The following is a 24,982-nucleotide window of genomic DNA, read 5'->3' on the forward strand; positions in this document are numbered from 1 at the left end:
CTTATAATCTTGATCTTTTTGTCAAGTTCATTTTCAACTCTAGCTTTACTCTTTAAAACAATCAAGAGCTTGACTTTTCTCCTTCAAAAAATAAATAAATGCCATACGACTATAGTCATCCACAAATAGCAAATAATATCTTGATCCTCCAAGAGATTTTACTTCCATTGGACCAGCTATGTAGTGATTCTGATTCAAAGCTTACCGGGTTTGTTGATGCAGACTGGGGCAGTAATGTTCTTGATAGGAGGTCCTATTCAGGATATTGTTTCACTTTGTCGGGAAGTGTAAACTCATGGTGTAGTAAGAAACAGACTAGCGTGTCCTTGAGCAGTTGTGAATCGGAATTCATTAGTATTTCTGAATGTATCAAAGAAGCTATGTACTTACGGTCATTATACCATGAAATTACAAATAAAATTTCATTGATTAGAATATACAATGATAATCAAGGTGCTCTGAAGTTATTGGCCAACCCTGTGTTTCACAATAGGTCGAAACACATTGACATTCGTTATCACTTTAGTAGAGATATAGTCAATGTTCTAAATATAATTTTTAATATGACATGATGTTCATGACATTGTATTCTAGTTGTCACTCAATAAATCATCTTCGGAGCATTTACACGTATTTGATTAACAATACAAGAACTGTATCTATCTTAGATAAGTGAAAATAACATGAAGCGACGCGGTATCCGATAACAGATGTTCTTTGATAATTCGTCCGTCAATGCCGTCTAGGGCCAGAGTAGGTAGGTAAATATGTAAATAATTATAATAGTTTCCATTTCTACTTAATGAATCATTAGTAACCAGTATCAGTACATATCTCTTCATTCTTAAAAAAGTAATTCTCTAGAGTACCTAATATAGAGAGTTCAGAATAAGTGGATTACCTAAGAAAGATAATCTAGAATATAATTATGTCACATCAAACATGTTATTTATTGCATATTCAAACAATATAGAAAATACACCAATCCGATTACTTTACCTATAAATCAGTTAAGTATCCAGCGTAAGCTCAGTTTATAATTCACTCGTGAAATATTAAAAAAAAATGACAACACTATGTTACCGACTTTTTTTAAAAAGCCCTAGGTACGATTTTAAATTACGTTAGCCGTCCCGTTTGACGCAACGAGCGTGTGCGATGTGCAGCCGAGAACTAGCTAACTTTCGCGGGTTTTCCAAGCATCTAACGGGGAAAGTACTCAAGTAATTACTAAAACGGCATTATTTTTAACGCAACTGGCCAATACCATGTTGCTATTAATTGTTAGTGCGATGAAAATAACCAAAAATAAATCTTATTGCTGACATGATAAGATAGGTTTTAATTAAATAAATATTCACTTTTTATAGGTTGCGTGTCCCGAGTAATTATTCGGACAATTTGAGCAGTCGGCGATTCTTCTTAAATTATGGTTGATTGGCGTTGTCATTGTGGTTACAAAGAGGACATCGGTCGGTCATGAGCCCTTGACATCTGTCAAATGTCTTTTGATTAATCGGCTATTAAACGCGAAAATGATGTCTGGTTAATCCTTGTTTGATCTTTTCGTCAAAATAATGGAGATAAAGTAAATATAAGTAGGTACTTTTGTCTGTTAATTTATGAACCTGTTTGACTTGCTTATAATTAGAATAAATGAAATCTTGTATGTATCTGGGGGCGCAGATAACGTATCAGCCCCACGTTTATTCAATAACAATAAATTAAACATATAATGTAATAAATAATGTTGAAGCACGTTGCTCAAGTAACATAATTCCGACTTGCTTAACTTAATGGACTATAATTCTACTATGCCCTTCGTTTATTGGTTTCTATATTTACTACTGACGTTAATGTTGAGATTGACATTTCAAATGCTGATTGATTCTTAATTTATTAGTACTCTTCTCTATGATTAGCCTTTACGGGTTATAATGAGTAATAAGTTGATTGATGGCAGCTTTATCGTAAAATATATACGAGAATGTAGTATAACTCCCTTATTCATAAAAAAAGTTACTGAACTGATGTTCAAGTGTTTTGTCCCTTTCTCACAAATACAAAAGTCAACATGATAGATCATTGACAAAAGATTATTAGCTAATTGAGGTTTATAAACCGTTTATGACTAACGCCATAAAACTAAGGACTGTATCGTTAATTACAGGGACAAAACAAACCTCGTCTAAATGTTGACATGTGCATAATTTTGTATTTTTATGGTCCGAGAGTATGATCTGAAGGTATTGGTAAGTACTATTTGATATAAGGTCTGATATTTTTTTTATTTTAGGGACTTTATGGTACTTTCATTAAGGTCTAGCAAATAAATTTCGGAGAACCCCTAATCTGGCTTAATTTGAGAATATCTCAAAGACTCTTTGTACGATTTCGACAAACAAAGTTTAATATGCTGCCAAAATATATTTTTTAAGAGTCCTCTTCATGATTGTTCAATTGGGTACTTGCAGAATAAATGCGGTGAATTTTTGTAATTTAAAAGAACGCATTTTTGAGCAACGTTCCGGATTGCCGTAAATTTTTGATACAAGCAGGATGAGAGAAATAGATAAAAAAAATTAGGCATAGGCCAATGTCTAATAGACATTCATGGTGTTTGAACAGTTCCTAAACCAGATCGATATAAACAGTGTATGATAGTTAAATTCGACATCAAAGTCGGAGTTAGCGTAAGCGCCATGCCACATTCTGTAAATGGCCGCCATACACAGATCATGAACTTTATTTTTTAAAAATAACAGTGGCTAGACTATGTCTAGATATTCTGCTTTGTGGATCATGTGTCGTTGAGGTTCGCACTGTACTTTTTTTTTTCGCAATTGTGTCGTCTTGTACGCACTTTGTGAATTTTCTAGTAGCATTTGTCCGAAACCGTAATTGGTACTCGGGAGGATTAAGTCAATGCTGTATAAACCACATGCTTTACGTCGAGTTTCTAGGACAAAATGCGTACCTTATTATGTGCCTTATTAAGCCCATGTCTTGTTATAAGAAAAAAAAATAATAGCAAATAAATACGGCTACTCAAAGTTGTCTCCATATTTAACGATACAGTCTTTATAGATTATCATTGAAAAATCGATACAATGTTTTAACAGTAACCAGGGGCGGCTCACTCTACGATTCTATCGCCGCGCTACAAGTACATCCTGGCGGCCGCAAGTTCGCGGCCTACTCAGGGGTGGCGCGCGTGTTCGCACTTTCTACTGTCACTTTACGTCGCGAGTTTTTTTAAGGTTCAGATGCGATGTACGCGTTGGAATGGCTAATAATACTTAGTTAAATAGAAAAATAAATACCATAGGACATTCTTATACAGATATACTACTGATTAAGTCCCACGGAAAAGTTCAATAAGGCTTGTAATGTTGGAACTTGAACAATAATATATGAATACAGTATTTATAACTAGAAAGTACCCAAGACTTGAATATAATAGTATAACATTTTATGTGAGTGTTAATTCGTTTTAATCCATAGGTAACCCTATCGCCGGACGCCGCGCACGTGCGGCTCGTTTCTTTGTAAGAATTTTGTAGGTATTTAAAAAGGCGGCATTACGAGAACATCAAAGCAGTGGGCCTTCTGTACTTGTACTATTATATATTCTGTGCAGTAACACAAAAAACATGCAACATTTAACATTGAGGAAGCATCGTACAAGAATAAAAACATTCACCACTGTGTTCAATATCACTACTGCTGGCATTAGTTTCTTTACAGGTGTACACTTTCAATAATAACATGTCATATTTTCCAAACAATCATGGTAATTTAATTGACATAAGTACCTAGCCATATTGCTACTGACTATGTTTGACTCTATTTAATATCTTCTTAATATGGCAACCAAGAAACCACATATAGTACATTTCGTTATAAGTGCGAGAAGAATGTCATTATCGCACGTGTGACGAACGACGTTTTTTAATACAGTTGCGAAAAAACACTACTACAACGAAATAAAACAATCTGAACTATCAATTTTCCCATGGACATTGACGGATTATTTGACAATTCAAAGGCGTATTTTTGAAGCTTTTAAACTTGCGTGCATATTTTCGAGTTTGCTATTCATCTAACATAATTTATTTCATTGGGTGCCATAAAAACATAAACATTTGCGATTTGGGACGATTCTTTAATGTACAACTACATTTTAATTTAATCGATCCATTTATGCCCCGACGTATTGCAAATAACGTAAAATAATTATGACAAATCGCGTAACATATTGAGGTTTTTGAACGTGCATTAAGTTAAAAACATGGTAGACGCCTCTACTCTGACAGTAGAAGACGCGTTTCATTCCAATCATGTTCTGTTTACACGACTCATTATAACCGATTTTTCAAAGTATAAACCATTTTATAAATTATGTTTAGCATGACTAAAAGTAAACAGTTACATATGAAAATTAACGTTTTAAATATTAGGAACTTAATAGTATGTTTATAGTTTTATTCTGTCTTAGTAGACTAGACTAATATGAAAACAGCTCGGTAAGTAGTCGTAAAATGGAACGTATACTTCTTTTTACGCACTAGTTCGTAAAATACAACTTCTCGCACGCTAAACAGCCAAAAAACGGGCACTTTTTGAGCAACTGTATTAAAAACATATTTTCGCATTTTCTTTATATTTCCTACCTAATAATAATTTATTCCTGCTGTGCAAAATACCTAGCCTACGTGGTTCGCTACGAGTTACGTAAATACTCGTAGCATTATCAATGGTTCTAATTTACAACTTATTCAAAATAATCACCTACATTAACCTTTACACGTATAATAAATAGCAATAATATGAAGTCACATCTCTTATTAGAACGTTGCCACATGGACGCATGGCATTTTCGCTCAACATGTTAATAATATGGGAACTTTTGACCTTTGTGTGACGCCCAATATTGCACAATAGAGATACCGAGATAATATAACATATATGGTAAAAATTTGTCTCAAAGAAGTAAAATAAATCCAATAATATATCCTTAACCATTTACGTTTTCTCTCATTTTATAATTATTTAAATGATTTCTCAAATCTTTAAATTTCATTAATTTATGGGAAAGCTCAAGTCATTTCTGTGTAAGATAAAATATTTGTGTAAGCAGTACATAGTTATAGAACACAAATATGGATTAATAAAAAAAAATTAAGTATTAATAGGTACTCACACCGGCTCAATCAGGAGTCAGGACAAAAGCTTATTAAGCAGTTTATAAGTACCTACGTTACAGGATACTACATGAATATATTGGAATTATATACTATATCACGTAAACTCACGAGTTGTAGTTAGTGCAAACTTGAACCAAAGAAGGCGCGATGCACACTACGCGATTTCCGCGCGCTTCGCTCCTCGAAATGTGCACTTTCTCCCAAAACGTGACGGCCTTACTAAACCTACCTTATTGCTGTTTCGAATCTTAATCGACTAAACTAACATAAACAATTGAAAAACAGCTTCATACCCTAACATTAAAGTCCTTATTAAGTTGCACAACACCTGGTGGTTACGTGATATTGTCAAGTGTTTTCGGTTCCATTTATAGGTGCGAATATAACAATAAAATCAAACATTGAATGTTAATTTGCTTTGTTGAATGTCATATAAATGTATTCATGTTTTCTAACAAGGAATATTGTTATTATACGACATTGAAATTATAATATGTTACATTTCTCCGGTGTCAGGGTTGTTATCTATTGAAATTGATAACCTTATTTTGTTATTTGTCTGTTCTGTGTTCTGGCTAAATATGGTAATTCTCTATATGGAAATAGTGCATACAATACATTATTTGTATTAGCGTGCCTTCTTAGTCCTAACTTAGCAGTGCTAAAGTAATTTATTTGGGCTCTATTACCCCCGGGAACGTTGTTGCCAAAAATTTGCTACTTAATGTTTACCCTTCCATTTGTTAATTACAGTTTAGATTTTCTGTGACGGATACAGAGTATACACTACATACACATTTTAATAGGTAGATTCCAAGACGCTATTACTATTACCATAAAATTTAATAGTTTGACACGTTAAAACTGCTCCAACAATGTTGCATTATGCGACAGAATAATTGAGGCTCCTAATAGATTGGGTTACCTACACATACCTAATTACCTACCTACGCAGAAGTGGCCAGATGACTTCATCACTTTGTAATAAAGTTGCGAATGGAATGGTCAGTTATCTTCGGTAGTAGACCCTAGCGGACCAGACGAACATTACATTTAATGGTTAGTCACTTTCAACTTTATTTCAATGACAAGTAAGTTCAATGAGAAATTTAGAGTTCCGCGATTGTTTATCAAAAAGCACGACGATTTAATGCCCCTTTAGTGCGCACATCTCATCAGGAAAGATAATGGTCACATGTGAATTCGTTAGAAAGTATGTCGTGCACGTAACATCACCTCGTAACGTTTGTTTGGGATTTCTTTACGTGCACATGTACAATGAATTTTAATGATTATCGGTTACATACAGTTAACATAATATTCAAATTATCTGTTGTTTTACAGCAAAACGCCTTATAAGGGATGACATGGGTGCTGTTACGGGCGTATTCGTATGTTTACAATGTTACGACATAATTTAACTATGCAAATTACGGCCTGCTTAGCTAATAAATAAATACGCGACACGTTCGATTATATTTACGGGTGTAGAATTTGGATTCTGACTCTGAAAGATGAGAAGTAAGCTCCGGTGGAAGGTTAAGGGATCTATCACAGAAGATGGAACTGAGACATAGGAAGCATTAGAGATTCTGGCGATCAGCGTGATCAAAGAAAGGATAGTGGTGTGAGAAAACCAATAAGCAAGACACCCGCGTGAGAAACGACCGCTTGGGCGTCCCAATACCGCTGGAGTGACGAAGCCCTAAAATACCTGTCCGCCTTTGGAATACCAAACTGCTGCATAATCGGACAGAGAGGCGATATTTTGTGCCATAGGCCAATATCCCTTTTGGGTGACTGAGCGAGAAAGGTAAGTAAGTAGTTAAGACTGTTAAGAGTAACGTAGGTGGTAGGTAGGAATCTTGTTCCTATTTATATTTTTTGTGTTGTATGTGTGTACGCGCTGCGTTATGCATACCAGTTGTGTATAGTCAGTCGATACAGACGTCGATTGAATAAGCGTTTTATATTTACAATACGCGTAGAATGTGATCCGTTATAACGCTAATCCGTGATTAGAATTGGGCGTATGATCAAGATTTTATACACGTTGAAGAATTTAAAATTATTTTTACTTAGAAATCCTCGAACATTGTCACATCACAGCCGTGGGCCGCGCTTTATTTTGATCGTAATAGTAATATTTTATGCACATAATGATGAAAATAGACTAACCCCCTTATTCATAAACGTTCACTAAAATTAACACGCCGATAAAGTTCGTTTGTCCCTTTCTATCACACCAATACGTCGGAAAGGGACAAACGAACTTTATCAGCTTGATAACTTTAGTGAACGTTTATGAATAAGGGGGTAAGTATAACAAAATAAAGGATCAACGTCGTTCATTCGATATCTACATCATTTAAGTGCAACTGTTGTAGATACTTGTACCTAAGTACAAGTAATGATCACATGGTCGCAAACAATTGAAACCATCCAAAGATTCAGAGAATTTATTTGCATAAAAAATAAATCCGTGCAGTCAGTCAGTCTTCATGCAGGCGCGCAAATATGTGGAAAACAGCCCATTAATTATTTTTTCCATTGGCCATCGCATCTCATTTGACAAATGAAGAGGTCAAAAAAATCGGAAAGAAAACGCTAGTTTAACACACTGTCTTCTTGTACACACTCCACAGCGTCATCAGCTAAACGGTAGTCGGATCGCAGCACCGCCCACTCGTGGTGAGATGACATCACGGTTACGCAAACTTACGGGTAGGTTACTGTTATTAGCCAACGGCCGTAAACAATGCTAAAGTATTAAGATATCACTGGAAATGTTTTTTTTCAACACAAATTGTTATTATTTTTATCTGTGTCGGACCGTTTTGTTTTTTTTTTATTTTCTGCTTTTTAAAGACTAAGCCAATCAAACATTTCCAAAAACGGCCTTTTTCATTGTGGCGCAAAAAAAGGTGTGATACTCAAGATTGGTAACAATTAACCAAAAAAGCTAAACGGTCCGACATAGATTATTTCATTGTTATTCAGTTTCTCAAATTTCGTTCCGATTGATTAAGTTTTGAAGGAGGAAAAAGTCGAGAGCGGAACATCGATTTTAAAGATTTTTTTGAAATATCTTTTGACTGAGTTGTTCTTAATGGACAATTTTTTTCGATAAATCTAGTAATAACACTTGTATATTTATTTAACTAAAATTCCCAAGTTGAAAGGGGGGCTCCTTTCCATTTTAGCATTTTCGCTACCGTATCCTCTTAAGTGTACATTTGGAATAAGCACATTTTGAACTGACTATGACGTGGTAGACTCCGCTCATTTGTAAGTAAAAGCAGACAACAGTATTAGCATAACGCCTGTTTACAATGATATCAAAACAGCGTCTTCATCTGATACGTTATCACGGCTGGGGTCCACTGGCCGATAGCGGGGTCGACGACCTCGCCCACTCGCGACGTAACAGTAGCCCGACGTTACTAGGAAATGACCGGGTGTGACCGCGATCCCGATGCAGGCCTACGCAGATCACTTATTAGATCAAGCATATGGATAGTGCTGGATGCTTAAGTTGGGTCGTCTTTTATGACCTGTGAGGGTTGTGCAAGTGCAATATTGAGTTCGAAATAAACTGGCCGCGACTGTGTTGTAACTCATAGTCTACATTAATTCTCATATATTTGATGATAAACACCCCGAAAGCTCTTGAACTTGAACTTGGAAGCTAGTTCTGGAGGCTCACTATAAGAGCGACTAGGTCATCATTATTGGCCACGACAAGGTCAGGAGTCCGCTAATGCTTTATAATGCGGTGACTATGGGAGTGAATCTGTGCGTGGAAGTTGTAAGTTGTAAGCGAGTATCGCTATCGACAATGGCGTCGATATCGACATAAGTTACTGACATTTATTTTGTTTGTCGCAAGACAAAATGACGATAGTTGTTTTTGAATATCGATAAGTTATTAACAAATATTCGTTCGCAGGATAATATATCGGAATTACAATAGGCAATATAAAAAATGCAACCGGTGTAGTCTATTCAAAGACACGGTTAATTTCTTAGATTTCCTAGGAAAATAGTATATTGTATCTCATCACAGGACGATCAACGACAAATCAAAACTATTATTTACATAACTAATCTTAAATTTACGTAATATGTCCAGTTCGCTCTTCTGATAATTTACGTAATATGTCCAGTTCGCCCTTCTGATATATTGTATTTCTTTATGTTATTAGTGTCTCATCTCAGGAACTTGGACAAACAGACATTTTACTATTCTTCTCCATTTGATGTTCATGTAGCATTAAATATTACCTTTAGGAGCCATGCAAGTATAACATTTACAAGGAATAAATTGTTGTTATGGTGTTATCATAGTTACATAATGGGGTTGGGGTCAGATTTTCTTCGTACTTCGACTTGTAGGTAGGTAAAACTCGAAAGAAATTATATAACAGATATTATTAAGGTTTCGTTCGACACAAACCACCGGTCAGAGGTCGAATATTGAATATTAAAATAGCGCAAATGGTCTCACTAAGAACCATACTCAGTAATCATACTTCAATTTAATAAATAGTACCTACTACTTGAACAAAATGCTAAATAAAATAAATAAAGATGGGGTACACTAAATCCTATTATTATTATATTGTATAGACTAGACAAAAATATACAAATCCAAATCAAACTCTTTAAAGAAGGCATTATTTTCATCTTCTAGTAAGAATGGAATGAGTCAGTGTTATGAATAAAATACATCTGTTTATCTTAAGTCTTTTCAAGTGTCGACTTATTCATTCATCATAATATTCAACGAGCAACATCACCCGCCTTTATCAAGGGTTTCATGAGGGAATACGTAATAAAATGGGTTATGAGTTTGGACAAGTAAATAAATAGTGTCCATACGAAGGTAATAAAATAAACCCTGTCTTCACTGTTCCGACAGCTTCATGTAAGCGTGACCAATTCAACAACTAAATATACTAACTCACCAACATAGGTTCTCTAGATAATTCACGGAGTAAACGAGGGTAATAAATATATATGTGGTTTTCCAGCAAGGCCGTAAAACACACAATAAATTTGAGCACCTTAGAAATATATACGAGTATGTAAAGTATTGTAAAGAGGGGGGTCTAGGTATAACGGAACATGCTTAGCATACTCCAGACGCACACGTAACGCATCCAATTACTGCACTTGTAAGGTTTTGCGAGCAGACGGTGACGCAATGGTTCAAGGCAGTTTACTTCGCTTTTCATAGAATTGTTGGGATTTGACGCCATGTTCATTTATACGGTGTTTCACTAATTATCTTAGCTACCTATATATCATACATTCTTTAATGATTTGGGAATTTTGGGATACTTATGTTAAGTTCTGCTCTACACTAGGAATTATATTCATGAAATAAAACCATAATATTTAATATTGTCTTCGGTTACCATAATATTTATTCATCACAGACAACTTGTTGAACCTTCATAAAATAGTTTTTTAGCGTGTTACATATCAAATGAAAGAGCGTTAATTGGGCCATTTTTTTTTTCAAAGTTGTCTACCCCACTTTTTTTTTATTTGGAATTTTTTATGTGCTTTCCACTCAGAATCGCGAGCTCTTTCAATCCTAATAGGAGTAAAAAAAGTGTCCCAAGGTTTTTCTCTATTCCGTTACCATTTTTTCATACATTTTGTATGACGGTAACGGAATAGAAGGTCTAAAAAAAATATGGAAATCTTGGGACATATTTTTCTCCTATCACGATCAAAAGACCTCGCGATTCTAAATATGAATCGCGTAAAAAATACCCATGTTACAAAAAAAGTGCGTTGGACAACTTTGATAATAAATGGCCCTTATACGTATTTCAAAAATATATGTTTTTAATAATTTTCAGTCAAGTAATTTAAGAAAACAGGCAAAAATGACCATTTCCTTATCTCCGAATCTAATTAGCATAAAATTTTCAAAATAATACCCGAGATAGCCTTTAATTTATAGATTACAAGAAAACCTATTAGAAATATATAGTCAAGCCTAAATTGGACTTAAAAGAAAAAACTCAAATTACGAATTTCACTCACTGGGGCTGCAAGGAGTTACCAAATCTTTTGTAAGTGTTGAGTGCGTTTGAATATTAAATGTACATTCATTTTTGTTTCGTCTTTTTAGGGTTCCGTAGTCAACTAGGAACCCTTATAGTTTCGCCATGTCTGTCTGTCCGTCCGTCCGTCCGTCCGTCCGTCCGTCCGCGGGTAATCTCAGTGACCGTTAGCACTAGAAAGCTGAAATTCGGTACCAATATGTATATCAATCACGCCAACAAAGTGGTAAAATAAAAAGTGGAAAAAAATGTTTTGTTAGGGTACCCCCCCTACATGTAAAGGACTTTTTTTTTTTTCATTTCAACCCCAACGTGTGATATATTGTTGGATAGGTATTTAAAAATGAATAAGGGTTTACTAAAATCGTTTTTTAATTATATTAATATTTTCGGAAATAACCGCTCCTAAAGGAAAAAAAAGTGTCCCCCCCCCCTCTAACTTTTAAACCATATGTTTAAAAAATATGAAAAAATCACAAAAGTAGAACTTTATAAAGACTTTCTAAGAAAATTGTTTTGAACTTGATAGGTTAAGTAGTTTTTGAGAAAAATACGGAAAACTACGGAACCCTACACTGAGCGTGGCCCGACACGCTCTTGGCCGGTTTTTTATAAATTGTTCAAAATATCGATTATTTAATTTCAAAAATGGCTCAGCGCCTCTAGAAGGCGCTTAAGCTCTTCTTGTGATGTAAGGAACCCTTGCAACACGAGTCCAACTCACAATTGGCCGGTTTTTAAGTGTTATGGCTCGTCTATGATTCCGCCAACGTCAAGGTTTAGGAAGGCACGCGTTTTTTTAAGACAGTTGGCCGGTGAGCTCTACATTTGTCAAATTTGCCGCCTTTCTTCAGTGCCATGATTAGGTTGACCGTCTATAATCTATAATATGACCAAACCAAAAACATACGAGGTTTTTGCCTGGAGCCTGGGCTAGGAAATTTTTTAAAGCTTCACGCCGTCCTCGAGTGTAGGTACATACGTATAACCACAACAGCTATAAATTCGATGCGGCTTTGTTTGCTCATGTGGGTAATCGTTTTGACTCTATCGATTTGAACTGTAGGTGGGTCACGAAGTCGTTTGGTACCTAAACATGACAGCGACCCATGCACAAATTACAAGATTACAAACAAACATGGCAACTTTCTCCCCCCAAGGTCGCGCGAGTGTGTCACCATTGTATATTGTGTATTGTTCGCGATGGGAAAAGACTAGCACTAGCGGAGCTAACTAGCGCTGGGACCGTGAGAAGCGATGACAATATGTTACTATTACTACCGATTACTATTTATGTTGTAATTTGGTTTGGGATGTTTAATTGGGATTGGGAGCTATTGGTCTATGAAGGAACTGATGAAGGGCGACCTTCCTCTGACCTTAAAACGGAGACTCGTCGACATGTGCATCCTGCCTGTCCTAACCTATGGTGCTCAAATGTGGTCACTTACCAAGGCGCAAAAGACCAAATTGAAGGTTTGCCAAAGAGCCATGGAGCGCAGTATGCTAGGAGTAAAACGGATTGACAGAATCCGTAACTCTACGCTGCGCTCTAAAACAGGCATTACTGATGTTGGAGTTAAGACCGCCAAGCTGAAATGGGACTGGGCCGGCCATGTCTGTCGCATGCATCCGCAGAGGTGGGCAAAAATTGCCACGGTCTGGGTGCCGCAAGACGGGCGAGGATCTGGCAGACCTAGGCGGAGATGGCGGGATGACCTGGACGCATATCTTAGCGACTGGTCGGAGATTGCTCAAGACCGTGACGGATGGAGATCCATGGGGGAGGCCTTTGCCCAGCAGTGGGACACCATGTAGGCTATTAATAATTAGACAAAACCTGCAAAACTGGATACCTCATAGATATAGCTGTTCCCAATACTCATAACTTACAAAGCACCATAGCCGAAAAACTTAGCAAATACATTGAACTGAAAGACGAAATAACCCGAATATGGCATCTACAGAAAGTTATAATAGTACCCATTGTTTTATCCGCTACAGGTGTAATACCTAAACAGTTGCATCAATCTTTAAAGACCTTAAAATTACCACCCAAAACATTCCACCTTCTTCAGAAAGCTGTTATCCTCAACACATGCCGCATTGTAAGAAAATTCTTACAAACAGATCAAGAACCTCCTGTTGCTGCAGCCAGACCAATATCGCTATTACCGACTCAAGCAGACTTAAACCATTCTACACCACCTACTACTGAACCACTTACCGTAAATTTAGATACTCTGACGATTCGTAGGAATACGACTGCTCAACCTGATGTACCTTAAGGAGAGGTATAATATCTACCTGATATGCACTTGGCCTAGGCCCGTGCATAACAGTCCTCCGGTGAAAGCCGAGAAAATAAAATAAATACATATAATAATAATAATAATGTATCCCTTGCCTTTAGATTAAAATGTCTTAAAGGGCCTCTGTGCTGTTGGCTTCGGCCCCACGCATGCCTCCCAAAGGTCCGGGACCCCATGGTCCCGAGATATGGAAAAGACAAACAAATAATAATAATAATTGGGATTAGTGAATAACTTTGGTTGCGATTATAATGATCGTGTAAAATTTGTACTGATAGAGCAAGAGTTAACAATTGTTTCTATTCTGCAGGAATAATCTGCGTATATTGACCGGTGCAGCAAACAACTTAATGGTTACCACGAAACTGCACGGAATATGTATTCGTGTCGGGGCAATGAGTTGATTTTCCATGAAGTGCAGGCGTTTTGGTGCTAAAACATCTTGAAATAGTCGAGTCGGTGCACTTGAGCTTGATTTAGTGTTTAGGTGCAGCAACGAAGTGTTTATGATGCTTGTTACCCAACCTACAATGTACCCTTGTTATTCGTTTTCTTTGTATCGTTTCGCCCTGATCATGAAAAAAAATTTGAAGAATATTTACATTATTTACATACACAATAAAATACTTACTTTGGTTTAGTGTATCATTTGTATCAATATGACAAATAGCGATTTCCATATTTTTTTGATATCAATATTGTGAGATGTCGGAAATGTACCAAAATTGTTAAACCAAACCATCACACTGTAATAAGTAGGAATCCTTGACCCCGTGCACTCATTTATGAATGACAACTACTATCGCCACCTGCTACAGTTTAAACAGGTGTTACTCGATTTGGAAGGAAATAATATACTAAGAAAGAAACTACCTAGTAATTAAGTTCATTTAAAAAGGCATGTTTATAAATGCTTAAATTGTAATTGCCAATTATAGTTAATAGTGAATAAAATTAACAAAAAAATGTTAGGTATTAATAACCTTGTGTAATACTATTTGGAGAGTAGGTACTGGCAATGCTGTAATAGATCGTGCAGTGTAAGCTTTAGAATCTAACGCAAAATATTCGCAACTATTAAATTGTATCATTTAAGTATTTAAAAAAAGAATTAAAACTAAAAAACACACCAATAATAATATCATAGCTAAAGTGTACTTGTACCTACATGTATGGTATCAATACTTGCACCAAGTACACAATGAACAGGTCCGCGTAAGACGGAAGCGATTAAAAGTGAAATGTGACCTAGGGCATGCAGAACTGGATACTATGGCACTTTCTTTTGAATCGCCGAAACCTGTCTGTGAAGGTGAAATTGGTCGCGTTTGCTCCTGATTTGGAAAGGGACTTGATTTAAAAACTTTGTTAAGGTTGGTATAATAAATCGCGGAACTGGTACCTCTACCTACTCAATTTAATGATGTGATTACTTAATTAGAACTTGTCTGTTCATAATTATAAATTTTTATTATTTTGATAAGTTATAATTAAAGAATGGCGACAATAGGGAAGCGGATCGTTTATGACAAGAAAATGTGCAGATTTCATTTTAATTGTTTTTTTTAAATGTGTACAAAAAACGTACCTATAAATATCATCAATGCGTTTACTAGTCAACGAGCAATATACCTGTTTTTTTATTTAATCGTATGGCGATATGTACAAATAGGCAAAATAAAAGATTATAAGGCAACATCCAAGTCTTGCAACCACCTGTGTTAATGTGCTTATAAAGCGCAGTTCCTACACCGTGGCGTGTTTCCAAATAAATCCACATTATTTCCTTTTTCATTTAATTATAATCGTAAATATCACTAGGCTTCACATAATCTCAGTCGTACAACATTCCCGTTTTAAAATTATCTCAAGCATGAGGTGCTCCTGCGATGACAGTTAATGGTAATGTCATCGGCCTGACATTTCCTCTGAAGAGCCGACAAATGTCAATTGAATGAATAAACGTTTCCGCCCGTGCATCTGTCTGTCTTGTGCTTGTTAAACAAAAAACTTTGAGTAATTAGCACTGGCCTGGATACCTTTTTTCAACGTGGGAATAGCAAGTAATTTTTTGGATGGCACTTTGATTTTACCATAGTCGTGATTTACTTACAGGCGGTAGGTATAGGTTTTGTATAGCTATATTGCAGTTGCAGTTAGGCGTCATCCATATATTACGTCACAGTGTAAGGGGGAGGGGGTCATACTAAATGTGACAATCCCTGTTAAAGGGATACAAAAAAGCGTGACATAGGGGGGGGGGGGGTCCAAAAACCTGAAATTTGGTGTGACGTAATATGTGGATGATCCCTTATTGCCGTTTGGGTAGAAAATTCTATATTCAATAGTTCATTACTATCGAATCGAATAAAATCAGTATCGAATTAAAAATCCAATGACACTTGTACGTTTAAAACAAATGGTATTTCATTGTAAAACATATTCAACTACAAATATGTATGTATCTATGAGATTTCTAAATTAAAAATGCCATTGATAAACCGTGAGTACAGAACAAACAATCGTGGAAAAAATAACAGCCTAGCGTCTGAAGATCAGAGATAATGTTGCGAGGAATGTATGAGCGCTATTAAGTATATTATTTAATCCATAGATATGATCGTTGTGAAATGACATTGTACATTGTTTCCGAAGGTCAAATGTAATTGTTAACTTGGTCTCAACGACTGGTTGTTTACGAGAGTACGATATTAAGTGCGTTAGTTTCGTGCCTATTCTTGCTGAGAGTTATGTTCCGTGAAAGATGAATTAAATAATAAAAACTTCGACCTCTTGCAGTTATTATTGAATGTGTCCTTGATAATAAGGCTAGATATAGAATATTTCTATCCCGTACTTTTCAATCAATGTAAACAATCAACACATCAGACAATTATGACTTCAATGTCTTCACCACATTTACTGCAAGACATCCACGGCAGAACAAACGCCAATTATGTGCTTAATTATAGTTTATATTTTAATGTAATCGACCTTGGTCTCAAAATTCCATTCATCTTGGCACATTTCTGCTTAGGGCGACAAAACCCTTTTACAAAATACAAATAACGCCTCACGGCTTAGCTTAATCGCTCATCTTCAATGGCCGATTAATTTTCTTTGCCAACGTGATATGATCATCGATTACAAAATTACTCATCAATCATTTCAACTTATAAATAACCGCGGGCAGCAACACTATCGCAAATTACTACGTCAATATCTTAGTACCCAATTTGACCGTTACAAGCTTGACACTGACTTTAAGGCTTGACAGACACTAAGGCCGAGCCTTTTAATTATCGGCCTGACTGGTGACAGGTGTCAAGTGAGACTTAGTCATAATTGGTCATTAGAGAGAGATGAGACTAAGGGTCACGTGGCGACCTGCGATGACATTGGCCGCACGATTTACAAATAGGATTTTAATAGGGTATGAGGTTGAGGTGTGAAGGTTTTATTTCACAGCAGAAATATAAAGGGGATATGACTAAAGGTTACATAGCCCATAAATAATGTGCCGATAAAGCATGAAATATGTTTTTCTACTCCCGTACTGTTATTCGTGAGTTACAAGGTCGTGCATAGAACGTTAAAACCCTACATAAAAGATGTCAGGACAAGTCTATCTAGTCTATACCCTGAAAACATTTAGTAGCAGTCGCACGATATAGCTGTTTTACAGTTCAGTAAATACATTGCTACCAACTTAACAAACCAATTCGCAGAGTCGAGACTCCTTCGTTTTCTGCTGCGTTCATTGGCGACGCGTCGAATCGCATTCAAATGTATAGAACTCGATTCAACTCGGCTCGATTCGTCTTAGTGGCCAGGCTTCAAAGAACCATACCATAGACAGTTTTATTTTCATGTTTGCACTCAAACTGCATATTCAAAATGGTAGGCGGTCCACCTAGATAACTAAGATGACTGAAAGTAGGTATTTGTTGAATTTATAATTTTCTTTCAAAATAAGTGCTTGGTCGTAGAAAAAGTATTGTATGCAACGGTGTTTAACTGAGTCAAAAAATGCTCGTGGCGTCTTTCCCACCCACGCCACTCACCTTTTTTGACCTCTTTTAACCACCAGTTGCATAAAATACTATTAATTGTCTACGTTTCTTGTGACGTTTCGTTGCTAAAAACTCGTACGTTTGTTTATAAATGTGTCGTATGTCCAGTTTAGGCACTGACCTTTTTGATTTTCAATACTGAAATAAAGTTCGACCGCTGTGTTATTAATGCGTTTAGGTACTTGAACCAATCTAAGTTCCTGTCAAAGTCACGTAAGACTATGGAACTAGTACGACTACATAGTTAATATCTACAAATTAACTATCGAAGCTGATTGACGTCATGTCGTTAACAGAGAATTATATTTATTCCAATCGAGTTTCAAGGCAAGACAAAGGTATAAGTAACAAAAAAAATCTCACCTCTAGAGAAAAAACTCCCGGCCAAGGAAACAAATAAGCTGTTGATTAATTCGTAATACTGCTAGTGTCTTGGCGGGCTGTCGCAAGAGTGTGACAATGCCTCGTTAGCGTAGCTACAGGCCGTTTATCATGAAGGTACGTGGGTCATGGTTCACATCAGGTAAACATCCACCTTTTTAAAAACATATTTAATAATCTTTTCATATAAATGGCGTAGCCAAAATAAGTTGCAGCATAGCAACAAAGGAAATTTCTACTGGCGTCTATGATTAAAGATTGCCACTTTGTAGGCTTGTGTCGTTCACGAACTATGAACTGTTAGGAATAAAATCCCATCAATGACCGAAATGAACTGAATCTTTCCAGGCTCTGAGATTCGGTCTTTGCTCATTTAGTTCAGTATAGGATCGGCGAGCGCGAGCGGTTTGAATCGAGAACGAGTGTGTGACTGCGCCGACCGAGAGCGAGAGCTAATTAGCAGAGCACCAAAAAAACGTCAAGTTTTCATATTAAAGTTCGGTTACTTACAACTTTTGGGCCCGGAATGTTACTATCTGTGGACTATACGTATCATTTTGACACTATTCGGCCCCATTCGTTCTGATCTTTCCGACAGCAGTGGTCGCTGGTCTGGCTGAACTAAATGAGCAAAAGACCTAAAAGAGCGAACTAGTTCGTGGGAGCGATTGATCGAGATCGGAGCGCTCCGATCAACGAACGAAACGGCACAAGCCTACCACTTTGCCTATACTGTCAAAGGGCTGCTAGAGCTACCAAGCAAAGCAAAGTAGGTAATTTTTTTTATAGTCCCCATGAGCAATGCAAAGTTTGACGTTAAAATCGCTCCCAACTTAGCTTGGTATAACTCCAAAATGACCATAGCAAGATGATAAGTTTGAAAGACACAGGTAGCAACTTCTACTAAGATCGTACGTATCGTAAGGGTCGCAGTGTGATCGTACTTAGTGCCTAAGTTTTACGGAAAACTTATGTTTTTAATCGTTTGACCCATATCTCATAAATGTAAAGGTTTTAGATGTTAGTATAAATACGTAACCCATTGTTTGTAAGAGCAGCCCGTGCTTGGCAGTTTTTATTGTTATTTAATTGCATTCACGACTATAAGTATGCAATTATCATAATCACTCGGGGTTACTATAATGATGTTTGTTTAAAGCTTGTTAGTTATTTATTAATTACCTATTGTTGCACAGGTGACATATTTTTACATCTTATTATTTAATCAATAAAGCAGGCTTTTTTTAACATAATTTAACTTGAAAGTACCTCGGCCCTAAAGTATGGAAAATGTAGTTTCAGCTGAATTTCCTGACCTGAGATTTTCTTACGTCACAAATTTTAATGCATAAAGAAAAACCTCGTCTGTACTCGTAGTCTCGTATGTATTATCACTATTTCCTAGTACCTTATAAAATGTACCTACACTGATTGTATAAGTACCTGAATCTGATGACAAAAAGTTAGTCATTTAGTAAGTTTCAATTCCGAACTAATATTTGATGAACACAGTATAATACACCTAACCATTAACATGTTAAGAGTTTTTTTTTAATTGTTACTTATCTGTCACTGATACAGTAAGATTAATTATCGTATACAGTGCGTAAACGTAATAAGGGCGATAAATGAAACCAGGCCCCGTAGCCGAATGGCATTTCTCCGACGCCAAACGAAAGCGATACGCCGCTGGCTCTGTCGCGCCAATACGCAAGCGCGATAGAGATAGATATCTACTAGCGCTTCGTTTCGTGAGCGTTTCGTGAGCGATTGTGCCATTCGGCTAGCCACCCAGGTATATAATTCAATATTGTTATCATTGATTAAGAGGTGTTTTTGAGTTACTCTTAATTTTCAGCCCATAATTAATTTTTGAAAAATTTCCCAGCAGCAATGTACTGTAAACGTGGTTGCGATGACAATCAATGACAACTGTCAACGAGCGTTTAACGCGAGTGTGTTTGCATTACGTTGCGGGCCGAATAAATTTGTATGGATAAAAAAATTATTTCAATTTTAAGTAAAAGTTATCTAATTCCATTTTTTATGTCCTATACTCACCACAGTTAAGAGGTTCGCCCGTATTAGGTTTACACCCTGTATATAGTATAATACGTATCTATTTTTGCATACACACATGTACATGACATATTGGTTTCCACGCACAATGCAACACTTAATTCAAAAAGTGATGTGCTAAAAGGCCATTCAAGCAACCATCTTGCAGTACAAACATGTCTAACATCTTAAATTCCTATCCCATAGAAATAAGGCTTACTCTCCATGATGCAAGCCGCAAATTGGTAAGAAACCAACATTACTCACGGTATTGCAAAGCTCTTAGTACCTTGACACAGAGTAACTTTTTGGTTGTTACAATTTAAAGTAACTTGGCTGAAGTAATTGGAGTTGCCTTTTCGGGCGCCGCAATTGAGGCAGCGGCCGCAGCAGGCAAAGTAAGCTAATTAAACACACAAAGAGATGGCCAAGTGTTGCAATGAACGTGGGTTGCGAGAACTTAGTGCTGAGTGCTGACAACGGGATACTTTGTGTAGACTTGCAAAATGGAGCTAAAACATCGCGTCGCGTCATCGTCATTGATACTCTCCATAGTGCGTTTTCACATTATTCGATCCTATATCGGATATCGGAAGGACTTCAAAGGCAACAATCAAAAATGGCGGCTGAAAAGGATGGGATATCGGTCCTACATCCGATATCGGATCGGATAATGTGAAAACGCACTTACCTGCATGGGTATAGCGTGATTAAAAGTGCTGGGGGTAGTTGTCACTACGCGTGTCAAGAAATTGCAAAGTACCTAGATATAGTAATCCAAAGATGGATTACGAGATATAATCGTATTTATTTGCAAGCGTACTCATTATAAGTACATATATGAAACAAATGAGACGTGAAAAACAAAATATTAAATGTAAGTCTTTTATTTATTTCTCATTCTTATCTTCCAAACCTCCTTCTTTTTAAAGTTAAAGTAAGAAATTCCGAAATCAATACCAATAATTCAAGACAAACCTTTGCCCTACATAGAGATAATACAACTGATTCATAGAAATAACTCTAATCACTATTCATTGCCCGATCGATGCGTGAACACAAGCCGCCTGCAAATGTCGCAAAAGAAGTGATGATTCGCATTGAGTGCGAGGCCTACGGCATGTTTACTAACTCCTGAGTGCTCTGAATATCCTCATGTAGGACGTCATCGCGCATGCGCAAACCAAACAACGGAAACTGGGCTAGTCGGTCTAGGGATGCCAACTAGACATGTTTTTATTTTTAGTTATGCTGTTTGATTAAACACCTGTTCATAATGGTTATACGTGTATGCAAAACATGAAACAAAAGCAAAAATTGCAAAACCAAACAGGCCGTTAGGCGACATGATAGGGGGTCCTGTAAAGGCCAGCATAAGATTATAATATACCTCTATATATAGTTCATAATTCTAATTCATCTACTGATTAATATTCAGCTGCACTACATTTTCAGCCAAAATTTACATGTAAAGGACAGATTCCTTACTTGTCCAACATTCTAACTGATATTGACATCCCACCCTATTATTGGCAGTATTTATTGAAGCACTTGCTTCCGTTTCCTAGTGCTGCACGACAGAATCAGAGGAAGTAAGAAAGCAAAACAGTTCGTTCGCTACGGTACGCGGTAGTGCCAATGCCAACCCTAACCGCGTCCTAGTTGGGCGTAAGGCGTAAGGCTTCGGGTCAGCAAAGTGGGACGAATTTAGGCTTCCTTCCTATTCCTGTCAATAGCAGCCTACTCACGCAGTCGTTTCAAAAGCGGCTGACGGCTTTGACATATAGGCGCGATACTTTGTTAACTACTTTTTAGATTCAATAAATGTACCTATCTACTTCAAGATATCTCACAAACTTAGGACACTATATAAATATCTTTATTATTTTTAGGTCTTCGGTAAATAATGTAAATACCTATAGATATTTTCATACAGACATACACGAATGTACAATGCTTGTACCAAAATATTTACTTGCAAATTTGCCACACAGTGAAAATTTCCGCAGGTCAGCGGAACGGTTAGCGCGAAAGTAGAACAACAAACTCTTATGCATAAAAGGACTCAGTCTCCTTTTAATCAGGCATTATGATTCACACACATACCTAAACCAGTCTGGGCATGCCCAAAACCGTGTGTCATTCACCTCTGCTTGTATATTTACTTAACTCGGTGGATTTAACCGGCTCAGACTAAGTAAATATGTTTAAAGAATGAAAATCGAGAATTGAAGAGATTTTTCTCTAGATTTATACAAATACAACTATATTTTATATTAGTCTGTATTTCACAAGATTATGAAATGATTCTATTAGTAATACCTAATGATTTAATGGATCGTTGAATTATAGCGGCATTTTCCAGGTTTTCTATTACTAAGGTAAGCCTCAAAAACCTCTCCGATGGTTACATTTTTTAGGTCAGCAATACCTATCTAATTTACTCTCTACTAACTCTACCTAGGAAATTGAATAAGAATCTCGTGCTACGTAAAATATGAGGCAAGAATATGCTAGAACGTTTGACTCATGCTTTATCTTCAACAAGCTGGCACGTCACATCGATAACTGTGCAAACGCACAGATAATCTAGTCTACATAACATATGTAGCGTCCTGATATCAGTTGCTGATACGTGACAAAACACGGTTAGGTCCTCTTCAAGTGGAATTATACCGTGCATACCAAATAATACGTCTACGGAATGAAATCTTTGTGAAATAGTCGATCTTTCATTTAAAGTGTAGAGGATATGATATGGCGCTAAGTCTAAAAGTGACAAATAAAATTGCATTAAGGAAGTGAATTTTTTGACGAATCCTGTAACATGTTTTTTTTTTTTTTTTTATGGGATAGGAGGCAAACGAGCAGACAGGTCGCCTGACCTTTTCCCTTTGTTGACCTCAAAAATGCTTGGTTAATACCTTTCATGTTCCTTGTGTTCCACCATGTATATTATGTATCAATTGGCTGCTTACTAGCAGTGCTTAGACATCCATATATTTATCACCGCACTGTTAATAACACAAATATCTTTCACTCATGCCACATATCAATAAAAACTGTCAGTCAGCCCTATCTGCGTCACGCCAATTTAAAATCGAAAGCCTACTTATAATTTGAATCAAGCCATTGTTGTGAACCGGTTCTGGTTTTAAGGTCAAGTGCGACAATGACACTTCCTGATTGGTTTCTGGTATCGATATCATTTTAGAGAGTGGGAATGAACCCGATGGTACGGATAGATTTGGTCGTATGTCATTGTCAATGTTAGTGATTCAAGTGACCACGGCAAATATGTAGCTTTCCATTTGAGATGGGTTCTTATTGCTCAGTGGGCATGGGGCCTTCATCTTCATAAGGGCCGATTTAATCACTGCAGATAGCGCACTCGTACTTAATCGCACATAGCGGCAAGGTCTTCCTGTCGTATCTGTTAAATTATTTGATGGTTATATTCAGGGCCTAAATGGCTGGATAATAAACGTGTTGAATTAAGAAAGAATCATTCGGGGCCTCGTCCGCCTTCTATAAGAAAAGGTTCTATTCTATTGGCTACATAAGTACATACATATACCAATGGCACAGTATAATAAAGAGTACTACCGTACAGTATGGCCACTCCCGCCCCCCGCTGAAAGTGCCGCCCACCCCCTCTCGGTCACCTCACAGTTACCGCCTGTCAAAAAAGCGAACCGTCGGCCTGTCATATGTCACTCATACAAGCATAGTACGCGTTCACCTACACGAGCTTAGACTGTGTGCTAGGAACGCGCCTCTTTCATATATTTGATCGCCAGTGTCCGAGGTGTGCCAATGGTGAGGACTGTTATTGGTTTTATATAGAGAGACATTTGGGTACTTACATTTTCGACCACGTATCAGATCCTTGTCACATCACGCAAGAAACACCGAATTCTCCTCACGAACAAAACCACGTATTTCGTCACATTACGGCCATTGCGTGACGCTTTCCTTCCGTCAGACAAAAAGAAAATCGCGTTTAAACTGCTCATTGCATTTTGATCGGCGCTCACGAAACGGCGATTCGGCACTTGCGATGCTTCATTGTTGTTGGAATTACTGTCACTTTTGGTTATTTTTTTGCTATAGAGGAAACTTAAGTCTTTGTGAGAACTGTGCAAATATTTGCAGCTTTGGCGAAAGGAATGTTTTGTGATCAGAAATGACGATTAAGTATTAAGTTCTCATATTCGGTTGTTTGAAAAATGTGTCAGCATGTAACGTGGAAAACAATGCACAAAACTCGACAATGGTATACATACATATAGTGTACACAAAAATATTAAAATTTTGAAAAAAACCCCGACTGCGATATAGTAAACCGATTTTCATTAAACATGGCTAAGAAGAACACTCCCGACTAACTCAGCTTTCAGACAAAAAAAAACTAAATCTAAATCGGTTCATCCGTTCGGGAGCTACGATGCCACAGACAGACACACACACAGACAGACAAACAGACAGACAGACACGACAGACAGACACGTCAAACTTATAACACCCCGTCGTTTTTGCGTCGGGGGTTAATAAAATTACAGTTTAAAATGGAGTGAACAATGAATATTTAAAACGAAATCCGTATAACCTTTCTGTGCAAGAGCATAAAAGGTGGGACGGGAGATAAAATCCAATCGCATGCCGTCGAAGGCCGGACGAAAATGTCAGAGGGGCTCGGCAGGTGCGTCGGTTAGGGCCGCCGCGTACGGCCGACTCGCGTTAGTCGCACAGATTTATATTCCATTTAGATTTAATTACTTATGACCTGGTTTAAACGAAGGATAAATTCGGTGCTAGGTATATTGAGATAAAGTATTCCAAGTTGCCTTTAAACTAAAATTGGAGACAAA

General features: G+C 37.0%; 1 protein-coding gene across 4 annotated transcripts in view; it reads right to left on the reverse strand.

Annotated features, from left to right (window-relative positions):
- The window catches only part of LOC125227825 (LIM domain only protein 7), a 152,376-nt gene that overhangs the window by 45,193 nt on the left and 82,201 nt on the right, over window positions 1-24,982 (reverse strand). The gene's annotated exons all lie outside the window — the stretch shown is intronic.

This window comes from Leguminivora glycinivorella, chromosome 1 (assembly GCF_023078275.1).
Source record: "Leguminivora glycinivorella isolate SPB_JAAS2020 chromosome 1, LegGlyc_1.1, whole genome shotgun sequence".
Taxonomy (NCBI): domain Eukaryota; kingdom Metazoa; phylum Arthropoda; class Insecta; order Lepidoptera; family Tortricidae; genus Leguminivora; species Leguminivora glycinivorella.